A 25,070-nucleotide genomic window follows, 5' to 3' on the forward strand; every position below is an offset into this window, starting at 1 on the left:
GATGGACTGGGTTCCCACCTAGGGTTTACCCCCGCCTCACATGCTTCCGGAGTAGACCCTGGACCACTGCGACTCTGTACCGGACAGAATTGCAGACGGATGGATGGATGATTTGCGGTTCTGCAAATTAGAAATTTATATTTTTAGGCAGTAAAAAACCTTAGCTTTATTGAGAGATTGTTCTCATTGCCTAATTCCCGACATTAACAGTGGCCTGCAACAATTAGTGCTTTTTTCCACAATTCAGAAAGTCTCTGTGCATATGATAATGACGGTACCATATGTTTCCTTTTCTGCTGCAGTAGCCATACGATTTTTCTTCTTATAAGAATCCATGCACGGCAGTCAGATAACATTACCATACACACATTTTTGTCTGAGTATGAAAGTGTACAACAGCAACAATATACAGTGAAGGATTCAACTGGAAAGTTTCTAACACTAGCAACTGTGATTTCAGGTTGAAATGGTTCAGAACAGAAAGATTTTGACCTACCCTGGGTTTAGTTCACTTCCCAGAATTTCAAAGATGTGGGAAGAGCATTGGTAGTGCGAAACCAGGGGAAGATGAACTCAGGGGTGATTCACTGCCGGCTGAAATGGTTTTGTATAAAAATGCTTTCATGGGGAACTCACCAGTTAGATCCATATGTAATATTGCTACAAATAATAAAGTGAACTTTCAAGACAGCCTACAATCCCAACTGTTATAGTTAATCATTTGACCTTTTTTATCTTGATTTTTGTCAAACATGACACTTGCCACTGTTCACCTACCTTATGAAGTTTTTTTTTTTTCTTTTTTTAATGTCTGAATCAGGACCCTGCCAATGCTAGGGTAATAATGTTCCTCTTGTGCCCTTCAGTATATCTATGTCGTTGTTTAGAAGGGCCTGCAAAAGGATTCTCCATCACCTGCTGCTCAGAACCTGGCTGTGGCCAGCAATACACTGGACCATGAAACCTTTTTTAACCCTTGCATGGATTCTAATGTTCTTATTGTAATTTACTCTATTTTGTCTTTTGTTTCTTCTGATGTGCCTTCTTCTTCTTCTTATTATTATTATTATTATTATTATTATTATTATTATTACAACAACATTTATATTTATGCTACTGGTACAACTGCATGTGGGCACTGCCAGATTTCAGGGGGGGTAATTAATTTCAAATGTGGGGGCATGCAATAATTTAGACACCCAGCAGTCTAGTTAGCGGCTCTCAAATCCTGCCAAATTTTTAGACGCACTGGGAACGAAATCCGGGAACTTCTGAAAAAGTGCCAGGGACATGTCCCCAGTGTTCTTGGTGTAAGTTAGGCCTGCGCCTGCTGTATTGTGTGACTTTGTGTTTATGTAAATGTGGCCATACTGCTGCATACATCCTTGAGGTGTCCCCGCGGTGTACTGTGTATTAACATCAACTCCCGACCGCCTGACATTTCAAGGCTTCCGCTTCAACCTTGCAGTCTGCACACAGTTTAACCTGTGTTTCCTTCAAATTTACATGAGCAAAATATTGAACAATTCTGTTTTTATGTAAAAATAAAGCCAAACTAGGATTCGACAATGCCTCCCCGCCAAAGGTTTACCAATGTGGATAGAAACTCAAAAAAAAAACAAACCAAAGTAAGGAATTAATGATTGACCGCGGTTCAAAAGACCGTTGTGCTGTTTTTCATCACACCTTTCTGTAGCGCCAGCCTCCTGTGCACTGTGAATATCAAAAATTTACAAGAGCTCCCCCACATATCTTGTCTAGGGTCAGGCAGGACCTTCAGGGCCTGTATTCCAGGGCACGGTGAAGTGAATCAGAAAGTAATTAGTACAGGTACAGATTTGTTTAAATAAGGCTTAGTGCTTGCAATGTGTGAAACATACTAAATTTTCTTTTGTGGCATCATCTTTCATGCCTCTTTTCCCTTCCTCAAACAAGCAAAGAATTAGGAAAAACTTCTCAAAGTGTAGAACTTATGTATATAGTGCATATACACCATATTTTCCATATTCATTAAGAAGTGTTGGAAAAAATATGAATGCTTGGTGATGGTGGTGTGGCTCCTTTGAGGGCTCCGTTCCCTTGAACCCCCGTTTCCTTGAGTCTTGCGAGCAGCGCACATAAACTGAAATTTCAGAAGTTAAGAGCAATTGACAAGCCACTGCTGCTAGCAAAACAGCACCCCGACTCGGGATTTTTAAGTTAGCAGTCTGAGCGACACATCAGCAGTGGAACTAAAGCATGGAGGATATCGCTGGTCAGTCAGAATCCATTCGCGAAAGGGTGAAAGCAATCAATTGTGCAATGATGCCTCGACCATTTTCTTCTAAATGATCTAGAAGGACTTTCCAGTGTGTCCTCCAGAAAACGGAACAGCCACAAAGGCCGGATGAGGGGTTAATCTGGCCCTTAGGCGTGGTCGCATTGCTTCAGTCTTCCTCAAGTGGACCCACGCCCCCTCTGTCTCCAGCACTCATTCACTCCTCTTTCTCACATAGTAATATAACAGGCTTCCCTTAGATCTGGCTGCAGTTGCGGACCAGATACTGGCAGGACTGCGGCCCTGAACTCAACTCCCTCACTCACGCAGCAATCAACACCCGCAGCCTTGCCAAGGGCCTGGACACTGTACTGCATCAGTTCTTTGTCCCGCGTCTGTCATCTCTGCGACGAGCTGGGAAAAAGCGCAGTTCCGAGCCTTTAAAATGTGATGTCTAACAGTAATAGTTAGTTTAGGGCATATATGAGGGACAGAAGAGGGTTCCAGGGAACTGATGTCTGCAGAACGAAGCTGGAAGGAATGTGTGATGTGACACTTTTATGAAAGCTCAATGTTTCACCTTAAATAATTACTGTTAATTATGTATAACTTTGTGACTAAGCACTGACTTAAATGATATCACCTGTGATTTAATAGGTACTTCAGGGCCATGATAACGAATGCCACGCAACAAGTATTAAATACCTGTCTAAATGTATAATTTCAAGAAGTGACTACCTAATAGCACCGACATGCAAGGTTTTACTCCCTCTAAATGTGCTACGGCCCATAAGCCACATCTCGTTTAATCCGAGGCGCCCTATACATCCTTTTTCCGGAAATGGCTCTCCGCTTAGGGCTCAGATGGTCTGGAGGCCATCCCAAGGAGCACCAGACATCAAGGTTCATTGCAGGGCACTCACAGGTACACATTTTCACTCTCGGTGACACGCTGAACGCAATTTAGGCACCGGTTCAGCGGAGCAGCATGTCTTTAGAATGTGGGAGGAAACTGGAGCACCTGAAGGAAACGCACGAGTACAGACAGAGTGCGAAGACTCGCGGGGCAGAGCCGAGCCTTATTTTCCTGCGATAGAGACGGCGGCCCCCGTCATTCTCCGCTGTCAGTCATCGGAGAATGACGTGTCACATTTAAAACCACCACGCACATTTTTTTACTGTGAATGTGTCCTGCTACACCCATTTTACCACAGTCAATTTCAGTAATGCACATTTATCGAAGTAACATTTCTGACAGATGTGGCTCGTGCATTTAAAGATGTGGCGGCCACACAATACAGACCGGCTGATTTCTTTTTATACGTGCACTTAACTCATCTTGACTTCATGCTAAAAATCCATGAGATGCTGCCCCCACAATTAGAGCCTCTTTTCAAGAAAAGTTGCATGCTGCATTATTGAGAACTAAAAGTCAGCTGCATTATCAAGAAGTAAAAGTCAAGCGCATTATAGAGAGCTAAAAGTCAATTTGGTTATGCTCAGTACTGGAAACTGCATGAAACTGTCTAGTCATCTTAATGTGACAAGTCTAATGTTGAAGCAGTAACACTCACTGAATATACATATTTTAAAAATGTATCTGGTGAAGGCTCCTTAAAGCAAATTTCCGTCTGTTTAAATATCTGTATTCATATGCGTTTCTGCACATGGTTGTTTTTCTTAAAAAACAACAGTAGTTTTTTGAGAAATATACAGCAGTTAGTTGGAGGTGATCGTTAGTGGTACTGGGTCCAAACAATTAATGATTGGACCCGGGTTATTAGGAGCTGTGTCTGTTTGTTTAAAGTATCCCCTGCAGTTCGGAGGGGAGACGTGCAGCTCGCCGTGCACCGCTGTTCATCCTTAAAACATCGAACATGGAGCACAGCGGGAAGGAAGCTGTGCGTTGTGCGAAACAAGAACATGAATAATGAAAAGTGTTATTAATGAACTTCCACACGCTATGTTAATGACACTGATTTCAAGTCTAATTTGTCAGCCTGCATTCTGCTTCTTGTTCCTCTTTTGTACGAAACAGGAGCTTATCATAATGAAGCTGATAATAGAACATATTCATGCTGAGAGCACAGCTGATAATCGGGGACTTTGCCTGTTTACTTGATTACTTGATAGTTTCTTTGAAAACCAGACATTTGTTTCCAAAGCATAGGATTCATAACACACTTGTATGTATGAATATACATACATACCTATGTATACTGTATATGTGTAAGGATGTAATTATACCGTGTAAGTGGGAGGAAACCTAGGCAGCCTCGCCCCAACACTTTTTCTGCTACTCAGTGTGGACATAGATATTGTCAGTGTGTGTCAAAAAATATTTATACGCTACACACTAGGAAGTGCCTATGGTGTGTGTGTGCGTGTATAAATATATACACGTACTGTATATACTGTATGTATATATACAGTATATGTATGCATGTATATATGCACACACACACACACACACACACACTTTTTGTAGTTTATTCTCTTTGTAGTTTCTTCTTTCATTAACCTTTTACATTGAACTCCAATAAAGAAATAAAGAATTATAACGTCAGAATTATAGCTTATTGTGAAGTATGGGATTCTAGAGCGTCATGTCACAATATTACATAATGATTAACAATTTTGTGATTCAGCCTGCTTGAGATTCTACCATCAGCCGTGCACTTTTGCATGCATTACAGATTGCGGCGTAAGCAAGGATCAGCTTGAAATTCACTCTCGCTGCTGGTGTCCTCTAAAAATAGACGTATACTTTCTCAATATGGTTTTGGCGGTCCAACAGAATTTTCTGGCTGCCATGGCAACCGGGTAGTCATTAATGTGTCTTATCAAGAGTTATCTGGATATTTATATCTAGCTCTGAGGTTTTGTGACCCTTTAGGCCACGCACTCATACAGCATGTACAAGCTGTCCACGCTTTTGGCCTTTGAAATTACACCGTGTGAAATCCATATGATACTGCCCCCACACTGACAAAAGTAAATGTGTAGCCTTTTCTCAAGAAAAGCATTGTACTGCAGTACAAAATCAATTTCGCCTTATTCATAAGTGAAAATTGCACTAAACTACATGACGTCCCAATAATGTGACTAATGTTACGCAAAAGTTATCCTCAGACAAAATGCATCTTTTAATTAGAACCAACATTATTTTTGTTTGTTGGATCTTATATGATTTTATTTTAGTTTTAATTAGAAAGTTTAAGATGACATGATCGCTTTCCTTCAGTTATGTAAAATTAATTTGTTCCACATCATTTTTATGGTTATTTGAAAAAGTGAATGTTAATGGCATTAAAAGTGCAAACGTTATTTAGTTATTTATTTGACTATTTTTGTTTTAATGACAAATCCCTTTAAAATATTTCACTAAAAAACTACTAAAAGTGTGACAATGGCAATGTTACATAACCTAAATCCTAATATATACACTATGGACATACAAAAAAAAAAAAAAAACTTTTAATTACCTGACATTTTTGATGAGTCCCTTTTTTGGTTTTTGGGCCTGAAGCAGTAATCCATTTGCTGAAATGAACCTTTAATTCATTCGTCCTAAACAACCCCTTTGTTTCCTCATTTTTGATTGCTACCGTTTGGACCATGAAGAAATGCAGGAACAACTTCAATTTAGCAGTACTTTATTATTACTACTGTAATTAATTTTCTTCTATTCTAGCAGGAGCAGAAAGGTAATAATTAAATTTGTTAGTAGATTACTGTATTTCATTATTCAATTCAAATCAAAATTTTAAGCCTTTCCAAGGCTGTGCGCTGTGTAATTGTCAGCAGGTATATAGCAATAATTCATAGAGGACAGGTAAATTGGCATGGCGCTGATAAGCCAGCGTAGATGTACATGGTAGCCCTTGAGCATAACTATGATGCATTACTTGTTGTTTTGCTCCCTGTTCATGCATCGACATCACTTATTTCATGCATTTTGGTTTAATTGCTTTTCAAAATGACTGCATTGACATCAGTTACTTCATGGACTCGGATTTAATTGCTTTTCAAAATTAAAGTCCGTTTTCTTTTGAAATTAGTCACAGGTTATTTGGCCCCGGGTGATTAACATCATTGTCCAATGTGGTTTTAACAGTAGGTTAAAAAAAAGTCTTACTATGAAAGACTGCACTCCAGTTATTGTTTTTCGCGACAGTTGAGTAGACCTTATACACCTGTGTTTTGGTCAACTACTGTTTTAGTATCTGTTAAATAAGTAATCCATACACCGTTATACCAAGAGCGTAGGCTAGTCTTTCGCATTTGCATTTCTGTGGCTGGAGCTTTTTTGCACTTTACACTAGAGCAAATACATTCAGTCTCCAGTGCGCCTCAACATATACTGTGCAGTGGATCCTTGCCTCATTCGCTGAGTTGAAGAAGATGCCAGGAAATCACAGCAAGTCTGCTTCAAATAATGTACTTCAGATTTAAATATTGTGAGGTATCTATTAAATGGAATTTCCTCTCTGTTTTATGGGGAAAAATATCTACTTCCTTGGCTGTGTCATGAAGGATATAATTGCCGTCCAATATGATAATGTAAGAGCTTCTAGTTCAAAAAACAATACCACAAAACATCATCCGGCTATTAGCATACATGCCCTCACTTCCTGCTAGTATGTTGCTATAGATAGATCCGTTTGAAACAGTCTGTCATTCAAATTGTACTCTTTGTACATATAACCAAACTGAGAGGCAAGAGGTAAATGTATTTTGGTTCTTTGGTAAATGAAAGGAATTATGCAAATTATTGATCAGCTCAGCAGTCTCTGCGTTCAATATCTTCTTTGTTTGTCTGTGATCATTTCTGTAATTGTATTTCAATCAAAACAATAAAGGACTAAAAACAAATGCGCTTCTACAAAAGGCATTCATATAATTTTGTTATTATTAATAGACTACCAAGGAAACTTGCTGCTTCTCAAAAAGAGTCAGTTGTGTCCTTGTGTCTCGCCCACACAAAGATCTCATGTGTCAGAATCAAAGCTGGTGGAAATCTGATTAAATCAAATCTGTGCAAATCAGTCCTTGCCTTAAGAAAAAAAAGTGCATTATTTTTTCAATCCCTTATAGATACACTTTTAATGTGCATCACCTTATTTTGCTAATCTCCTGTATGCTATCTCATACAATTGTTGAACAAAAGCATCAAAAGCAATTTGTCAAATAATTAATGATAACTTCACTAATTGAAAGAAATAGATTTATGTCCAGCTGTGTACACCTATGTTGTCTACCATGTGCCACATTTAATTTGAGGCGGATGATAGCAAAGAGGATGGCACTGCTACCTTTGTATCCTGAAGTCGCAGCTTTAATTCTTGCTTAATGCTCTGGTATCCTTGAACAAGGTGCTCACTGTAAAAGTCGCTTTAGCACAAAATTTCCCAGCTGTCTAAATGGTAAATAATTGCCTGTAACTTAACGGTGTCAGTTGCTTAGGAGACAGATGTCATGTACGTAAGTGAATAAATTAAATCAAACTGTTCAGTGATACTTTCTAGCTCTTCGAACATAATAGAGTAACAGAACATCCAAGTAAACTACTGCTGAAAAATCAGTCTTTCTGTTGAGTTAATGGTTTATTTTGCATATGAATAATTCAGCACAGTAGCTCACACCTGACCTAAAGCCAGAGCAGTGCTTTGATTGTGCTGAAATATTACAAAAGAAACTTTCAGGAAATCTCCACAACACTTTCACTGGAGTAAAATCAACTTTTATTTCTGCAATCAGCTTGTACTTGCAGCTGATTCCAAATGGGTCCAGTTCCGGTTTCTGACGTCTTGAGAATCGACTTGCCGTGTGTATCCTGTTGCGTACACGGACACAGCGTTCAGGATGTGTGGTTAGCCTGTGGGATTCATAAACTGCCTATTTGACTTGGCTTTTCTCTTTTGAATAAGTAGTGAAATGCTAATTGGAGTGAGAAGAGAAAAAAAAAAAAAAACCATCCGAAGAAGCATTCGGTCAAAGAAGGCCGCCAAATGTGCATAAAATTAGGTATTGTTTCATTAATGCTTTCCTGCCAAGATGTTATGGTTTTTACACATTATACATGCAGTGTAGAGTTGTCTGTGGGTTGTGTGTGAGAGTGTCAGTGTCCTGCAACAGATCGGCTATCATTCATGTGAAATCCGTCACTCGTCACGTCTCAGTTTAGGTGAATACCGAAACTCGGGAAAGAAGACGGCGCTGTGAGATCAGATGCAAATCAGCTGATGTCAGTCTTTCCACGTTTTGTCGTTTTTTTCATGGGATGACTTTAGTCAACTGGAAATGAATAGAAGTGTCAAAAGTCATAAATAAGTAACATCCTAATTTTCAATTTTGTCAGTGTAACATTAATAAAAAATAAACATGGCAAAGCAGCAGAGACATTTGTGATGCACAAATAATGTTTGCTTGGCTTGTGTAACATGGGACTGGGGAGAAGATCGGGGGAGTGTGCCGTGACTAGCACTCATGAGAATATCTGCTCTTAGGGGAAAATTAACCTTGTTTCACCATTCAAAATAGACTGCGGTCTACACTAGATCATCTTGGAAAGTAAAGACTAATTTGGGTTTTGGTAGAGTGAGGAACTTGGCATAAACCTTGTAGCAGCACCGTTATTTGTGTTTGTCTCCAAACAGAGTTGAATTTAATTTTTCCTGCGTTTTTTTCTTACGCCGTGTTTTTGAGGTGATTTATGATTTTGTGGCTGATGATATAAATCCCATGCAGCAGTAAATAATTGTCTAATCTAATTGCACATGTCTCTTGCTGGGATTCTTAACTGTTCCTGTTATAATTTTAGAAAATTGTCCTTCGCAAAGCTGAATCTCATGTCAGATAAAAAAAAATAAAAAAAATAAATAAATAAATAAAACTGTCACGTTGTGCCCCCACGCACTTTTTTGCTCTGCAGTATATTAGGTGCGGTGCAGAAAATGAGGCGTGGCCTAAGACCAAACCTAGCAATCATGCATGGCTTAACACGTTTTCCTTAAACATGCTGGATTAATTTGCCCACTAATGCGCTCTGGACCAGGTGGGAGTTTGCGGAGTGCCGCTAATGGGAATACAAGACCAGAACCCCCTGGCTGGCCTGCAACGCTTCCCACAGGCTGCTTTGCGTTAGCATTGTGGATTAGCATGATGCAGTGGCTGTGGAAGGTATCTGACAGCCTGATCTGGAGACGGAGAACTTGATTTGTGCGAAGCATGAGGTCACTCCCATAAGGCGGCTGTCAGAAGGGAGACGTGGATTTAACACAGTCAGGGGAAAACAAATATCTCTTTTAGTCTTCACGTCAAGAGCCTGCATTAAATAGGCACCAAAACTATCAGGAAATCTGGGCGAGTGAGAGAATGTGGACCCTGCGATGCTGCGAGTACAGACTGATCCGGGAAAAGGAGGAAAGAGAAGGAAAGAGAAGGAAAGAGAAGGAGCGGGGCCGCTTTTCTGGGGGTAAACAGAAGTTGGTGGGTTTTGCTTCTGAAAAGGATCCTGGTTTCCTCTGGAGGGCAGCAAAACAAGGAGCACCGGTTCCTGCCGCTCCCATGGCGACCACACGATGCCTCCTTAGAAGTGCGGGGCCAAAGAGTGGTTTAGCCTGGATTATGATGACACGTGTTTCTTGCTGGTCCCAACGCCGTCTTTAGACGTGGATTATTGGGAACAAGTAGCTACTGTTAAAGGCGGGAAACCTTGCAGTAATGCAAGAAAAAAATAAATAAATAAATAAAAAATCGGGAATGATATGGTACACTCCAAAGGTTTAGGCTGAATTCTTATTTCGGGTCACTGTTTATAGTCCTAAATCCAGATCATACCATCACTGATGAAATTCTCTCATCATAAATATAACCCAGACCTGTAGATATAAAACCTAATGCATTTTAAAAAATATACGCTGTCATAGATTGGTAATGATTTAGTTCTGAAAAACACTGAGACAGATGGTGGTTGAAAGAGAATTTAAATCAACTTCAGTTTTCTGAAAATTGAAAGAAGATTGTGTTTCTGTGGGCTTTGAAACCTAAGAAAGGCCTCTTGCAAGCTGATGGGATAGGAGCTAATTATATCACCACCTTTTCGTGTTAAAACGAAGGCATTTGTGAACTGATAATAAGAAACAGTTTCACACCACCATACTTCATGTGCCGCAAATGTATGGAACCAATTTATTGTTTTTCTTGAAGTTTCTGTCATACGGAGCGTTGCAACGTAAAAGGACATGAAGAATGTCATCAGTGTGGAAGTCTGTCATGAAAGTGAAAGTGCGAGGCACGGAAGACGGTAATCGGAGCACTTAAGAAGGATGGATACTTATTTCTTTTATATAAAGAAATACACTATATTCTCAGCAATATTGTGGCTGAGGCTCGAATGAGTCTGATGCATCAGTGTGTTTCACTAGCTGTGATAATGAAATAAAACCTTCACTAAACACTTTCTGCAGTTTTATAAATCCACTTTATTACTTAGGACCTGAGGAGAAGTGCTCGCGTGAAGAATGCGTATGTTTACAATTACAGTAAAATAAAGTGTTTATACTCACTTTACCAAATCATAGACATTTTATGTTGATACAAGAGCCTGAAAGTCATGTATTTGCAGTACATCTGTTTGACAATATAATGCAACCCTTTGTTTGTTAACTTCAGTATGAAATTTCCACGCATCTGCAAATAACAATGTATGTTCAGGAAAAAAAAAAAAAAAAAACACAACAGCTTTTTCCCCTCAAGTTGACAAAACTGAATAAATTATAAGCATGTGTCGCACAAAGACAATGCAGTATATACACATGAAACATCCGCCTGCGTGTTTATATTTTTTTTACAGTAGATAACGCGTGAGAAACAGTGACACTGAAACAACTTCCATAGCAGTGTTTTACTACAGTAGTTGAAGAGGAATAATTCTGCTTCGTTATATAAATTCCGTTGATTGCATCAACGGTTATTGACCTCAGTATGAGAAGTGCAGTTGTAAGATTTATACTTCTATTTGAAGTTTCAGCATTCAGTCATTTTTTCCTCCCCATAAAGCCACCATCTGCTGTTGAAGAGAACACCGTGGAAGTCGAGGAACAGAGTCGAGTCAAACAAGTCCATTGTTTTATTGTACACAGAGTTCAGACAGCTGCTCTGCTCCCATATCGCTTTGTTTGTGCGAGATTTGGACGCATAGGTGAAAAATAAGAGTCGGACACATGGTACGTACGTTCACCTCCCGTCAAAGGCCGTATCGCGCATGAGCTCGGGCTCTTGAAAGTTCTGTCATAAGGCAGCGAACGAAAGGTGGTCAGCAGACGGGCTTTGACAGACGTACCCGAAAGCTCATTGTGTGCCAATTAGCGCCTCGCTGCCATTAGGCACGCCGTGCGCAGCTTGGTCGGGTGCTCTGCACGCAGCAGGTTGGTCTCATTCGAGAGCTCGCTAGGCTCTCGCAGCTGCATCTGGTGCGCATACACGGCCACCGTTGCTCACTCGTAATGGTTTTCCCTGGAATGGCATGCCGAGGGTTCACAAGGCTATTCTGGGGCTCCTGGGAGCGAGGAACAAACAGCTGAAAATGCTGCTCGCGTCACTGTTATTTTAATGTGATTTCATGCATAACTTGCCTTGTTTCACAGGGCGTATTTGTGTGATGGTATCATCTCAGAGGCTGAAACTTTCTCAGGTTTATAGAACAGGGCTCTGTTTTTGCAAGGAGCTGGAAAATTAACTCTCAGCGAGTAGGATTAATTTCTTTCCTACTTTAATGTGTTTGTGTGTCATTGGTAGCTCTATTATTATTATTATTATCATTATTATCATTATTATTGTTCTTGTTGTTGCTGGTGCCATTATTAGTAGCATTACTATTTATAGTAGTGGTAGTGCTAGTATTTAAAGTCTTATTATTTGTAATAGTATTTCTAATTACTGTGTTATTCAAATGACACTTTTATTCCAAAAAAGATATTTTATCCATAGTGCAAAAGATGTGTGCAACTCAGGAGAGTGTTTATTGGATTCTCAGGTAACTGAGTACTGCTTGCGCTGAAGGTGGCAACACAGTGGTGCAGTGGATAGCGCCTGGGTAGGTTTCCTCCGGGTGCTCTTGTTTCCTCCCACAGCCAGAAGACATGAGTTTCAAGTGAATTGTTGTGTGTTTTTTATGTGTGGGAACTGATGTTTTAGATTGTTCTGCTGTATAGCTGGCCGGATTATTGCAGGGAGTTCGGTGGCGTCCATCTGGCATTGCGAGCCACCTTGGGCAAAGTTGTCAGATATACAGTACATAGAACCATTTTGGACAAAAAACATCTGCTAAATGATTAAACAGAAATGAAGGAAACAACAGAAAGCTAATGTCCTACAATCTCAGCTACTGCTGCCTACAGTATATTTGCTGTCTTTTTGTTACGGAGCTTACCTCCATCGGGTCACCGGAACTGTGGCCATAGTCATAGTATACTATCATAAGAGACAGCAAGTCACGATTTGATTTCTTTTCTTTACAGTACATGTTCTGTAATGGGTGGAGTAGCTCTCTGAATGAGCTGAACAGTTCTGGAGAGTTCAAGCACGTTACACCCAAAAACATTTCTGTTGTCATCATTCCGTTGTTAGCCATTTGACAGGGTGCACTGACCTAATATAGTTTAATTGCCGAGTTCCGTTAATTGTCATGGCCACGTGTTGCTGCCTATATTGCTGGAATTCCTTCTTGCGTTAAAACACACTCCTGGATTCCAGTAATCAATTTACAGATTTACAGAGATATAGATTTTTAAAGTCAGAATGAAATTGCTTAGATAATGTGGAGGAAGAACAATTCAGGTGAAATTATGTAAGAGCACAGAAGGGCTACAGTTTAATCGCTCTACTGGGCAGCCAAGAAAGGATGGTAATATAATTACATTTTATAAACAATAAATGGATTCCGAGTGTTTGATGATATCACACCTGTTTTTTTCCAATTAGTGTTGCAGCTTTTTAGCATTTATTTTCATATAAAACTCATAAATCACTTACTGACCTCTGTGTTCCACATAAGTGTTACTTAACTGAAGAGAAATGAGTGGAATTCCTGTAAATTAGCATGCTAATTGAATTAGATAATTAAAAAAATTCACTTGCTTTTTATTCATCTGAGCCATTAATTGGAAAAGCCTTGCACCTAACACCTCACATTTCATTTTTAACTGATAAAATATTTTCATGCAACATTACCTTCTCAAGCATGTTGCTAATAACGTACTCCGCATACCAATTAGGTCCATAAAGAAAATCAATTTCATATTTGCAACATACATAAACAGCATTTGCATTCGTTTATATTTGTTTTTGAGTTCCAGCAGGTGGTGAGTCAGTGATTTGCAAAATAATTGAAAATGTAAATCAGCACAAAGCAGAGAAATGGCAAAAAGTTGTGAATCTGAACTTCAACATGGTTTAAAAGTGCAATACTCAGTCTGTGAATTCAAATGCTAATTGTTTTCAGAATAAGTGCATTAGTACAACCAAGCGTACTTGTTTACTTAACTGCACTGTTAAAAGAAAGTGGCAGCTCTGGAAGCACAAGGTGTTTGGTTATAAAAGCTTTGAATAATGAACACAATGAGATTTAATAGATTCTTAGTAGAGATTTTCACTAGACTGTGGAACATGGTGGCAAAGATTTTCATGAAAAAAAATGTTCATACTTTGTTTTGCAGCTGTTGCTGCCAATGCTGAAGTTTAAAGATGCTTTCTTTTAACAAGTTGTTTAAATGAAAACAGACGAGCGTCTCCATCATAAAGAGGAAAACATATGATACTTGCTGTCTGGTCGTGGAGGTTACAGCAAAAGAGTAATTAAGGAATCATGGAGAGATTTAAAGGAAACCTTGGCAATTTTGATATCAATGAAATCAATTTTAAAAACCATATTTTTGACAAACTGGCCCAGTTTAATCCCATCATGTCTGTAAAATAAATTTATAGAAAAGACTTCCTTTGAATAAATAATTTTATCTGCATTAAGATGGCAAAACATCTAATGCCTTGTTATACATTCATAAGGAGAACACAAATCATTGACTGTAGGTTCTGCGTCAATGTGAAACTCCTTACGATGGGTAAGGGTAATGTTGGAATATGATACACCAACGTACTGACCGCAAATTCTCTGGAAATTGGAATGTCCTGAATATAAAAGAGCCCGCATTCCACGTGTTTACCGAAGCAAGGCAAACAGATTTCAATCATTAAGGGAATGGTATCTATAAATAATTCCGCACTCTGAACATCAGCATTCATTATAATGTGGATTTCCATTGCTGTTAATAAAAAGTTGAGTACATGTGGTACTACAACCACTTCAAATTACTTGTTTGGTTTATGAAAAAAAATCCACACTTGTAGTGCACAATTCACAACATATGATTACAATTTTGTATCTTTTTGTTGAGTGTCTGAGTTTATTTCACACTACAGAATGATAATTGCCATGCAAGCAAAAAGTGGAATGTACAAATGTATTTCTGCATAGTTTAATGCAGCAGAGTGAAGCCCACTGATGGCAGGCTGAACAAAAAACTGTTTTCCATAGACTCAAAAGCGAATAAACACCTCATGGTCTTTACCCGGTTAGACACGCCAGCTGAGAGTGAGCTAAAAATGCAGGGGTATCAGGAGACCTCTGTGCTGGAGTCCCGGTGAGAAATAAGTACCACTCTCCAGCATCAGAGGCAGAGGGCACACACTCCCAGGTGGCGAAAGTGCTGCACCCATAAGCAGAAGTTCAATGGTTCTGTACGAGCAACCACACTGCAGCCCACCCAGCTGGTCTACCCGCACCCACTTTGAACTTCGCTTTGGCTTGTGTTTGTGACCGCACGTCACCAGCAAGCCCAGGAACACTTTGGTATACCAGTGGTTGAGATTTTTTTATGGGTTTTGAAGGTCGGTAGCGTGCAGCATAGCAGCAGAGGAAGCCGCGCTCGTCACCGGCGATTGCAAGTTTGATTCCCAGGGACGACGCAGTAAATAATTTCATAAAAGCGGGAACAAGGTGACTCTGTACAACGCACTTATCCTCAGCTGCTTTGGTAAAAACACTGCGCTATGAATGTGCAAAGTCACAGTTGGAACATTTGTAAGTTGCTTTGGATTGAAAAAGGAGAAAAAAATCAATGCGGTTGAACAGAACTGCAAAGGAAAAATTGAGTCAGCGAGCCTTTATATACCAACTACAACAATAAAGTCAAGGCCTGGAGTCAAGAATAGAGGCTGTAGCTGGTAAAGACAAAAGTTTGTTCCTTGGTTGAGGCAAACCAAGGATTCTGAGGGCTTTTTAAGGTAAAGCTTCAACATGACTTAAAGTGGTATGCATTTTATCCTTTAAGACATAGGAATGTAATTAAACAGCTTAATGACACTATGGGTGGCACAGCAGATTTTAAAGTCCAAGAAATCAAACTATCTCACTAGTGTGCATGTTACCGTGACTATGATAGCAGCCTCAAAGCACCGTGTTTGAAAGCCTCAGGATCGCTCCCCCGGTTAATCAGTCACTGTCAGTTTTGCTGTACAACTGGCCCACGCCACTCTTTGTCCGACATATACGGTAAACTACACTGAATTTCCCGTAGTAGCTGCTAAACAAGATCATGCATTATTTTCAACCTACAGACAAGGGTGTAATGAACAGTATGTTGTATCTTCAGATGTAATCCCTTGTCCTGACAATTGTTGGAAAGGGTAGGGAAACAGTCCTTTCAGATCATGTGAGGGGTTGGTTGGTTTTTCAGACTACTGTCCCTATTCCGACTCCTATTACTCTAGCTTCCAGATATAGACAGTTCTGTCTTGCCTTGTTGCCTGAGATCATTGAGCCATTTTTAGCAGCTGAAAGTGGTTCTTTCACTCCCAGATGAAGAGACAGACGCTCACTTAGAATCAGAAAGCTGTATGGAGATGTTTTATGCTCCATATTTCACTGTTTCCCTATTTTTGTACATGAAGTGCCCCAATCTGTTTGCATGAACATATAAAATTTCAGTTGGAATTAGCAATAGAAATTCCACAGCTTTGGCCCAAGTAGTTTTTGCAAAAATATTAAATTGCAGCTTCTCCTCTGACTGGACAGCAATATCAGACCTTCAGTAAGTACTCACGGCCAGCCACTGGCACCTGACAAACAAAAGCATTTTCAACCTTCGCCCCTTCACCTGCCCTGTTTGCTACTGCTGCTACTTTAATTTCTTCAATTTATAACACATAATTTCTCGAGGGCTTAAAAGCAGAGGTCATTCACAAAAACCGCGAAAAATCTTGACACTGCACAACAAGTGCTCTAAGCAGCGATCATGTGGGAGCCAGGGGTAGGTGGACTTGAAGGTTTTATTTTTAAATTCCATCATTATAAATAAATACAAAAAACAAAATCAGCACTACCACTAACCTAAAGAAAATGACAGAAAACGACAAAAGAGTAAGCACTTTCAGGTGACGGGAAGAAGCACTGAAAAGTAAAACTGTACCGAAACCCCAGAACTACCTTCAAAAGAACCACAGCCATCAAACATTGTTTTCAAAAGTCGCTCTTCTTACTCAGAACAAATGTCTCTTTCTACAGGGAGTCTCATAAAGGTGAAAGAGCCACACCTGGTGCTCGTTTCCACCTATCAAGCCCCCATATCCCGCCGCCCCCCAGGTACGGCTGTCAGTCTAGGAGGTGAGGTGTGGCCTTGGCTACTTCCTACCTCAGTAATTGCACTGGTGGATTGTTGAGCTTCTTTTATGCACATCAGTTACATTGAAAGGTGCTGCAAGGAACTGGGCCCATTCAGGTTACTCATTGTTAAAGAGCAGACCAGCACTCAGCATCAAACATTTTGCCTGAGAGCCTGACCCACTTCCTTCCAAATGTGTTTTTTCTTGGGAAATGCTTCCTTTTATTTACGGCGTAAGGTTTTTATATGCAGTGGCATTGATTTTAAATCAGTAGCAAATTTGAAATGGAATAACAAAATAAATTACATTCCTTAAAATTCCTTCTTCTAAAACCCTGTAGTGACAGAATGAAGGCCAAATGATGGCGATGAAAGTAAAGGAATTTTTAACAGTTCCTCGTTGGAATTTTGGTTGAACAAGATTTTTTTCCAAAAGTGGAAAAAGCACTGGGAAAAAAAAGCTGATGTTCCACAGTTATTATAGGTCATGTTCCATTGTGGGGTATGGAATGTCAGCTATACAACATGATACAAATTTTTGAATGTTAAAAAAATAAGTCCACTACAGTGCAGTAGTAACTTTTTGTGACAGCTGCCTTGTATGATGAAAGATGACTGTTCTAACAAAACAAAATAGCAATAATAATCCACTCACAGCTAGAGTGTCAAATGCTAGAATGCAGCTAAAATGTGACATGACAAGACATTTAAAATACTGTTTTTAAAAATTGTTCTGTTTTAAAATAAATCTGACACGTTTTTATTGTCTTGCAGTGCCATGCCACATTCTGATATATAATTACAAATTATTGAAGGTGAAAGCACTAATTGCCGCAGATTTCAGGACACAGTTCACAGCATGAGACTGTCATTTCCTATCATGTTACTCAATATTTAAATCTTTTTATATAAAATTTTTATTACTGTTTTTGTAGGAGCAATTCTTGTTAATACAGAAGAATGATTAAAGGTTGTACGTACATTACAAAAACAATTAATTAAAAAGATAAAAAAGTTAACAGTGTAAAAGGTTTTTAAGGTTAATCAAAATATTAAATAAAATAATTAGAAATTCCAGTTTAACTTATCCAACATTATTTTCCAGAATGTAAATGTTTTCTTATAAGCTGTATCCTTAGGCTATAAAATTACTGAACAGTACACTGCAGTTTCAACCAAATGCTTTTATTATGATATTCTCTGAAAAAATCTTTACAGAAGCTTTGAACTAAGTATGATAGCATCTGGGACAGCTGGTAGCATAGTGGTTCGAGCTGCTGCCTTTGGACCTGGAGGTTGTAAATCCCCCCTTCACCGAGGTACTTACCCTAAATTGCTCTAGTAAAGTTACCCAGCTGTATAAATGGGTAAGTAGCTTAATATTATAAGTTGCTTTGGAGAAAAGTGTCAGCTAAATGAATGAATACCAACGTTCATTACATGGGTAGTTGTATATAGAATTGCAATGCAATGTCTACAACCATGTGTCCCAAGCAGGGTCGTGGCAAGCCACAGCCTCACCCAGCAACACAGGGAGCAAGGTCGAAGGGAGAGGGGACACACCCTGGACAGAACGCCAGTCTGGTGCAATGCACCTCAAATGGGGCTCAAACCCCACACCCATGACATAGTAGGCACAGGCCAAACCTGCCATGCTGCCATGCCCCCACTTATATAGAATTGGTAAAGCATAAAATGTTAAAACAAAACATTGACCACACATGAGTATCAGCATGTAGAATTAAAACAGAAAGGTATTAGTAAATAATATAATGTAAATTAATGGAGAAGATAATAGATCTGGAAGGAAGTGAGTCTTAAAGAGATGTGTTTTGAGACCCTTCTTGAACACTCAGAGTGATTCAGAAGTTCTGAGTGAGAACCACATTGGAACCAAAACCAAGAACCTCTTGTGTGTGGAACCACCAAGTGGCTTGAGATGGAGGAGCATAGCAGTTGTAACTATAGAGCAGGTTATGACAAGGAGGAAAAATTCAGTTCTAAATAATATTTTGAATAATAAAATAAATTTCAGTTGACAACATTGTCTGAAACATACAAACTAAAGTGCATTTTTTTTAAGTATTTCCTACAGATCTGGAAATACTAAGTTTGAGTAGTTACCCAAAAAAGAAAAAAATAAAATGGAGGAAAATTATTTCCAGGAAACCTGATGTAACCCTGAAACCATATGTCATAGCAATATACTGAGTGAGAACACAGAGAGCACACAGCAGTATGCAATGTAAACATCCACCCATTCAATTTTAATAACCGCCTGTCCAGAGCAGGGTTGCGGTGATCCAGAACATATCCCGGAATCATTGGGTGCAAGGCTGAGGGGGGTACACCCTAGACAGGTCACCAGTCTATCACAAGGCATTGTAAACAGACTAAATTAAAACTAAATGGAAGCATCACGCAATGTTATCTAAACTTTGAAAGAACATGTGCAATAGCCATTCATAACAAACACCATATTTCTTATATACAGTATATAGTAAGTTGTACCAAGCTGTAAAATTGATATTGGAGATACACAAAAAATGTTTTGTGCAATTAAAAGTACAGCACTGACACAAATGTAAGTAAAAAGGCCAGACGTGCATCGTTTAATTCTGTAATGCTCCTATAATGTTCTCATATCATTCTTATGAAAAGATTAATGTTTTTTGTTAGCTTAGTGACAGTGAAGAGCTTCGTTTGCGGAATCAATAGGTCAAACATTGCTAATCACACAATATTCTTTTATTAGCCTTTTCATTTCTGCTAAGTTGAGAAGGAGCCAGACTTTTCAATGTCGCGTGTGCCTCTGGCTTTGTAATGTTGGATGATGGCCACTAATACAGTTGGTTTAGATGCAAAAGTGGCCTTTCAACAGTTGGAATTAATCCACGATTTGAATATGAAGGAAATCCAGAAATGTGCTATTGAACTGTAGTGAATATCGCATAAATTCTCTTTTTCATTTCCATTCTGAAAGCCTCAGAGAAGGAAGGATCCTAACAATATTTAAGGCCCTGAATCAGGAAGTTGTGAAACAGCCTCTTGCCTGGAGCAAATTAGAGTGTTTTCTACACTGACCTTCTCAGAGATCCACTTTGCAATACTGGACAAGTACCAGAACTTCTGTTCACTTTAACAGAATACCACATGGCCTAAAACTGCCAGAATCCCTTCTTGAAAATGAACATTCTCGAGATCAGCGCACACAAATCTTTCCTCATATTGACTTATTTAACATTTTTACATTTTAGTCTGTGATGGACTGTGCATAAAGGATGCGCCTTTGCTAGCCTAGCGCCCTTAGCACGAGGGATAAACACCAGACAGTAGCAACGCTAAATTGGACGAAGGGTTAACAAAAATGGGTGATTGAGTGAGTGAGTGAGTGAGTGGGTAATATTTTACAGCATGATTATATTCCTCCAATAATTTAAATCAAGCATGCCTGCCGCTGATAACCTATCACTGGATTCACTGAGTTGTCAACGGCCTAGCTAGTCATTACACGTAAGGCTGTAGAGATTCAGTCTGTCGAAGCTGATGGCAGTATTACTCCATATTGTAATTCTCACTGGAATAGAATTTGGCACAGTTCTACACACAGGCAGATTTATCTCTGTTCTATGTGCATTATGGTATGCCGAGACCATTTTAATGCAAAACCACCGGCCAGTGGGGCACCTGGCGAACTTTGCATCTCTGTCTTTGTTATACACTTGTCTATAAAGGTGTGTTTTTCAACATGAATTAATTCAGTTAAATTGCACTGGATATGTAACATTGTGTTTCGTGAAATGGTAAAAGCCTGTTGCAACATCAAAGAAAATTACATAACCGAAAAAAATAAGGGGAGATGGGTCTGGATGGAGGGGGTGGACTATCAGTGCTGACGCAGATCAGCATTATGGGAGCGTGTTTGTGCACCATTAGGGCTAAGCCCAGTTGTTGTGCATTTTAGCAGGTGTGGCCAAGCCTCCAGAGCAGGGGATCTCATCCTCGGTTTTGTCATACCCCTTTATTGTTGGTTTTTGTTCCAGCTGAGCTTTTAATTTGCCATGATTTAGCTCTTGATTGAATAATTCACACGATTCAAACCAAGTGGAACTGAACACATTAAACAGAGGACTTGGTTTGTTTTTTCAATTGAGCAAAACAGAATTCATGTCAGTCTGGAGAAAACTACTGCAGTTTCCTTTAACTCGGTAAAATATGTTTCATTCATTTGATCATTCCCTGAAGCAAAAGAAAATAAATTAGTATTGAACCTCATTTGGATTAATCAATTCCCATTGCTTAATTGTTAAAAGGCTAAGAATGAATAAGTTTGTAATCACAGCAATAACTATTTAATTTAAGTAATGACCGCAATATTCTTTAGAAGAGAGAAAATTATTTTGAAACATTTGCCCAGTTTTTTTTTCCCACTGTTACAGGTATTCCACAATTAACACATATTGGATTTAACAAAAACAAAAATGAACTGATTGTGACTGAAAAATCCAGGCTGATCCTAAACAGTCAAAGTGAATTGTCACCATAAACCAAGAATACCTTTCAAAAGTCACTTAAAATGCAGCAAAAAAGCTTTCACACTCAAAATTTTCTAGTAAAAACCACACCAGCCCCCACCTTTCACTTTAGTGTTTGTCATAAATAATTTTTCTTTAACCCATGCTCCCAAAACAGTGGTTTCCCACAACACATGAATAAATACACGAAATCCTGGTTTGATGTTGTTTTTTCCTTAAAACACTTAATATTTCGTTTTGTTTTTCATATCACCAGTCTCAAGCAGTAATACAAAAATGAAGAAGCTCAAAGGCACTCACAAAGTGTTTTTAGATCTCCGCTTTCTGTGAATTGAAGAACTGGAAACCATATTATAAAAATGAAGATATTTAGTTTGTGTACTAGAAGCATTTTATTTATACTAGTTCTGGAGATGCTCTTATTCAGATCAAAATCAGGTACAACTGTAGAAAGTCATAGTGGACAGTTGAAAAACACTGGTACAGCAATCGTATCTTAATTTATTGTGTGGTCTAAACATTCCTTCACGCTGTTCTCTTAAAATTACCAAGCATGTTTTAGTTTCATAATGAAGATAATTTCCTAGTAGTTTTTACAACAGGGGGGCGCAGTGGGTTGGACCAGGTCCTGCTCTCCGGTGGGTCTGGGGCTCGAGTCCCGCTTGGGGTGCCTTGTGATAGACTGGCGTCCCGTCCTGGGTGTGTCCCCTCCCCCTCCGGCCTTACACCCTGAGTTGCCGGGTTACGCTCCGGTTCCCCGCGACCCTGTATGGGACAAGCAGTTCAGAAAGTGTGCGCGTGTGCGTGTGTGTGTTTTTACAACAGTTTTCAATCTTCATGGCTATTATTAAAGACATGGAATGAACTGCATTATGTCTCTGACAGATATTACTATGAACATAGTTTTCACAGAGATACACAAGGCAAAAAATAACTCACACTGTCATTTTTCTGCAGTCTGAGAAGGTGTCATTTGAAGCTTAGATGCTGCGTGTGACACTTTGGCAAAAAGAAAAAATCACAATGGACTTTAGTTGTGGCTAAATTATTGTGCTGTGGCAGAAGATGCTGTTGCAGAAGGTGCTTCTGACAGTGGCCCTGTCGGTCTTCTCAAGACAGAGAAATTAACTCTAGCTTTAACTGGCTCACTCAGATCCAGGGTGGATTTCACGCAGCTCTTGCATTAGAGGAACAAATCAATAGTCAGTGGTGTACTCAAGAACAGACAACCTCCATTTTGCCAGCGGTCTCCTCACACTCCTCTATTAGATGTTGTGGGTCTCCTGTAAGTATATAAGTAAATGGAATGGGGAAGGGAACCCCACTGTTAGGCAAAAATTAGTTCCTGATACCCAACGAGCTTCAAACTGAGACCCCAGTGTGAGTGGACCGGTTTTGTATTCAAAATAACAATAAGCACTGCTGCATTTTCTGCATATGCTTGACATGAAAAACACTTGGCAAAACTCTGCTCACCAAGTGCAGGACCAGTCTCGTATCATAATGACCGTCTAGCATGTTGTGACCAAATTACATTTACATTTATTCATTTAGCAGATGCTTCTCTCCAGAGCAATGTACATCTCAGAGAAATACAATTTATGCATTAAATGAGGAGAAAGAGGGAGACATAGTTGCACACGTGATTCTTAAGTAAACCTAGTTTGTTTCTATCCACTTTATGCACCGATGTTCATCGCACAAGTAGGTCCATAAAACGCAGGATAGACTGATCCTGATACCTTCCTACAATTTTTTTTTTTTTTTTTAAAAAAAGCTAGACAAAAATTTCATACAATACAGGAGTAGCGGCTGTGTACAGACATATCTGCACATGATCAGAAAGTTACGGTGCATGAACATTTGCACCACACATGAGCTTGAGAGATCATGGGCGAAGTGAGTTCGGAAAAGGTGAGTTTTCAGACCCTTCTTGAATGTAGACAGTGTTTCAGCAGTTCTGAGTGAGAGGGGGAGGTCATTCCACCAAAACGGAGCCAGAACCGAGAACCGCGGTGCTTTATTTTTTGTGTGTGGGATCACCAAGTGAGCAGATGTACGCAAGCAAAGCAGTCTGGCTGGGGTGTAGCGGTTGATCAAGTCTTGTAAATAGCTATGAGCAGTTCTGTTGATGCATTTGTAGGCCATAACCAGGGTCTTGAACATTAACCATTAACCATTTGAATCCCGGCTGCTCTCGCTCTCTCTCCTGTTGAAATGGTGGCTGACGTTGGTTGAGTTGTGGACCAAGGGGAAGACATAATGTCTCTCAATTGCTTTACCAAACCCCATTCCTGACCGGTTAGCCCACATACAATAAATAACCAAAAGGTAGAAAAGAGGCTTTTAAATCCCTCAGTGTGCAAATAATTTCTGACCCCACCCATGACAAAGCAGCCAATTACAGGTTCAAAGAAAGAGCAGCCAAGGGCCTGAAATTTACAGAAAGTGTGGCTAAGCATAGGTCTTCCATCAGACGTCTTACTACATATTTATGTGACATCCATAAAACCTAATCTGGAATACACATCTCCTGTGTGGCCAGGTCTTCCAAAACATCTTGTTAAAGACTTAGGTTTCCTTCACAGAACGTGCAAGCAGACCACAGGCAACCCACCAAAAGAATTCTCTGTTACAACTCTTGTTTTTCTTTATTTCCAGTTCCAGACAGAGCCAAGTGCAGAGCAACCAATATCAAGACATTTTCATACCCCAGTGCAGCAAGTGCGATATGACAAGTGGGAGATGAACATGGAATCAGATGCTGTGTTTTTTTTTTTTTTTTTTTTTTTTTCTCTCAAAGCTTTCTAGGCTTCTTTGAAAGATGTTTCTGGTTTAATTTAGCATTTTTCTCTTTGGCATGTTAAATTTTAAGCAAAGTGTCTTATAAATATGTTTCAGTGTAAACAACTTTAAAAGGTTTTTTTTGTATTTTTTTCAAGCCCTTAAAAATACTCATATTCCCTTTACGGGCCTTAAAATAATAATTCTGTGTTATCTTTAAACTAATACTGTAGTGTCTTTCCCCATCTTTCTTGAGAGGGCTGTTGCAAACTTATCTTATATTTATATCTATAATATGAAAAATAGAGCTTTGCGGGTGAAGTCCCCAGCCATATTCTATAGTCTGGATAAACACGGTCAAAGCCTGTCTATTTCCTATGTGCTTTTATTCAAACAGAATCGTAAGATAAACGTCTTTGAGGACAGCAATGCAAACATTGTGGGTTAGTGACAATGGGAGTGATATCTGATAACTCCAACCAGATATTTCATTAAAATACTCACTTTTCCTGTTCGCTCTGCCAATTTCATTCAGTTAAACATGATGTACAGTATGCATTTTAAGTAACTTCAATCTGCACTTTGTAAAGTGTCCTCATGGTTTTCTCTCAAACTGAAATATCATTTAGTAAATGACATGGAATCTTCCATTTTTGCCATTAATATTAACATAAATGTGTCATATTCATACTTTTATGCCATGCATTTCCAAAAACTGCTTGTCCAAGTGGGTTTGTGATGACAGCATGTGTTTGGAATGTTAGAGGAAAGCAG

The 25,070-nt window shown here is 39.2% G+C and overlaps 1 long non-coding RNA gene across 3 annotated transcripts in view; it reads left to right on the forward strand.

The window, feature by feature from the left end:
- LOC108935103 (uncharacterized) overlaps nt 1-24,248 on the forward strand; it is a 72,147-nt gene extending 47,899 nt beyond the window's left edge. For 2 of the 3 annotated variants that reach the window (XR_001966180.2, XR_001966179.1), the window contains 2 exons: nt 16,881-16,958; nt 24,174-24,227. This is a non-coding gene — a long non-coding RNA (uncharacterized LOC108935103). Of the gene's footprint in view, nt 1-16,880; nt 16,980-24,173 lie in introns of all 3 variants that reach the window. The other variant, XR_003797576.1, reaches the window with a different exon arrangement.
- The last annotated feature ends 822 nt before the right edge of the window (nt 24,249-25,070 follow it).

The sequence above is a fragment of the Scleropages formosus genome, chromosome 3 (assembly GCF_900964775.1).
Source record: "Scleropages formosus chromosome 3, fSclFor1.1, whole genome shotgun sequence".
Classification (NCBI taxonomy): domain Eukaryota; kingdom Metazoa; phylum Chordata; class Actinopteri; order Osteoglossiformes; family Osteoglossidae; genus Scleropages; species Scleropages formosus.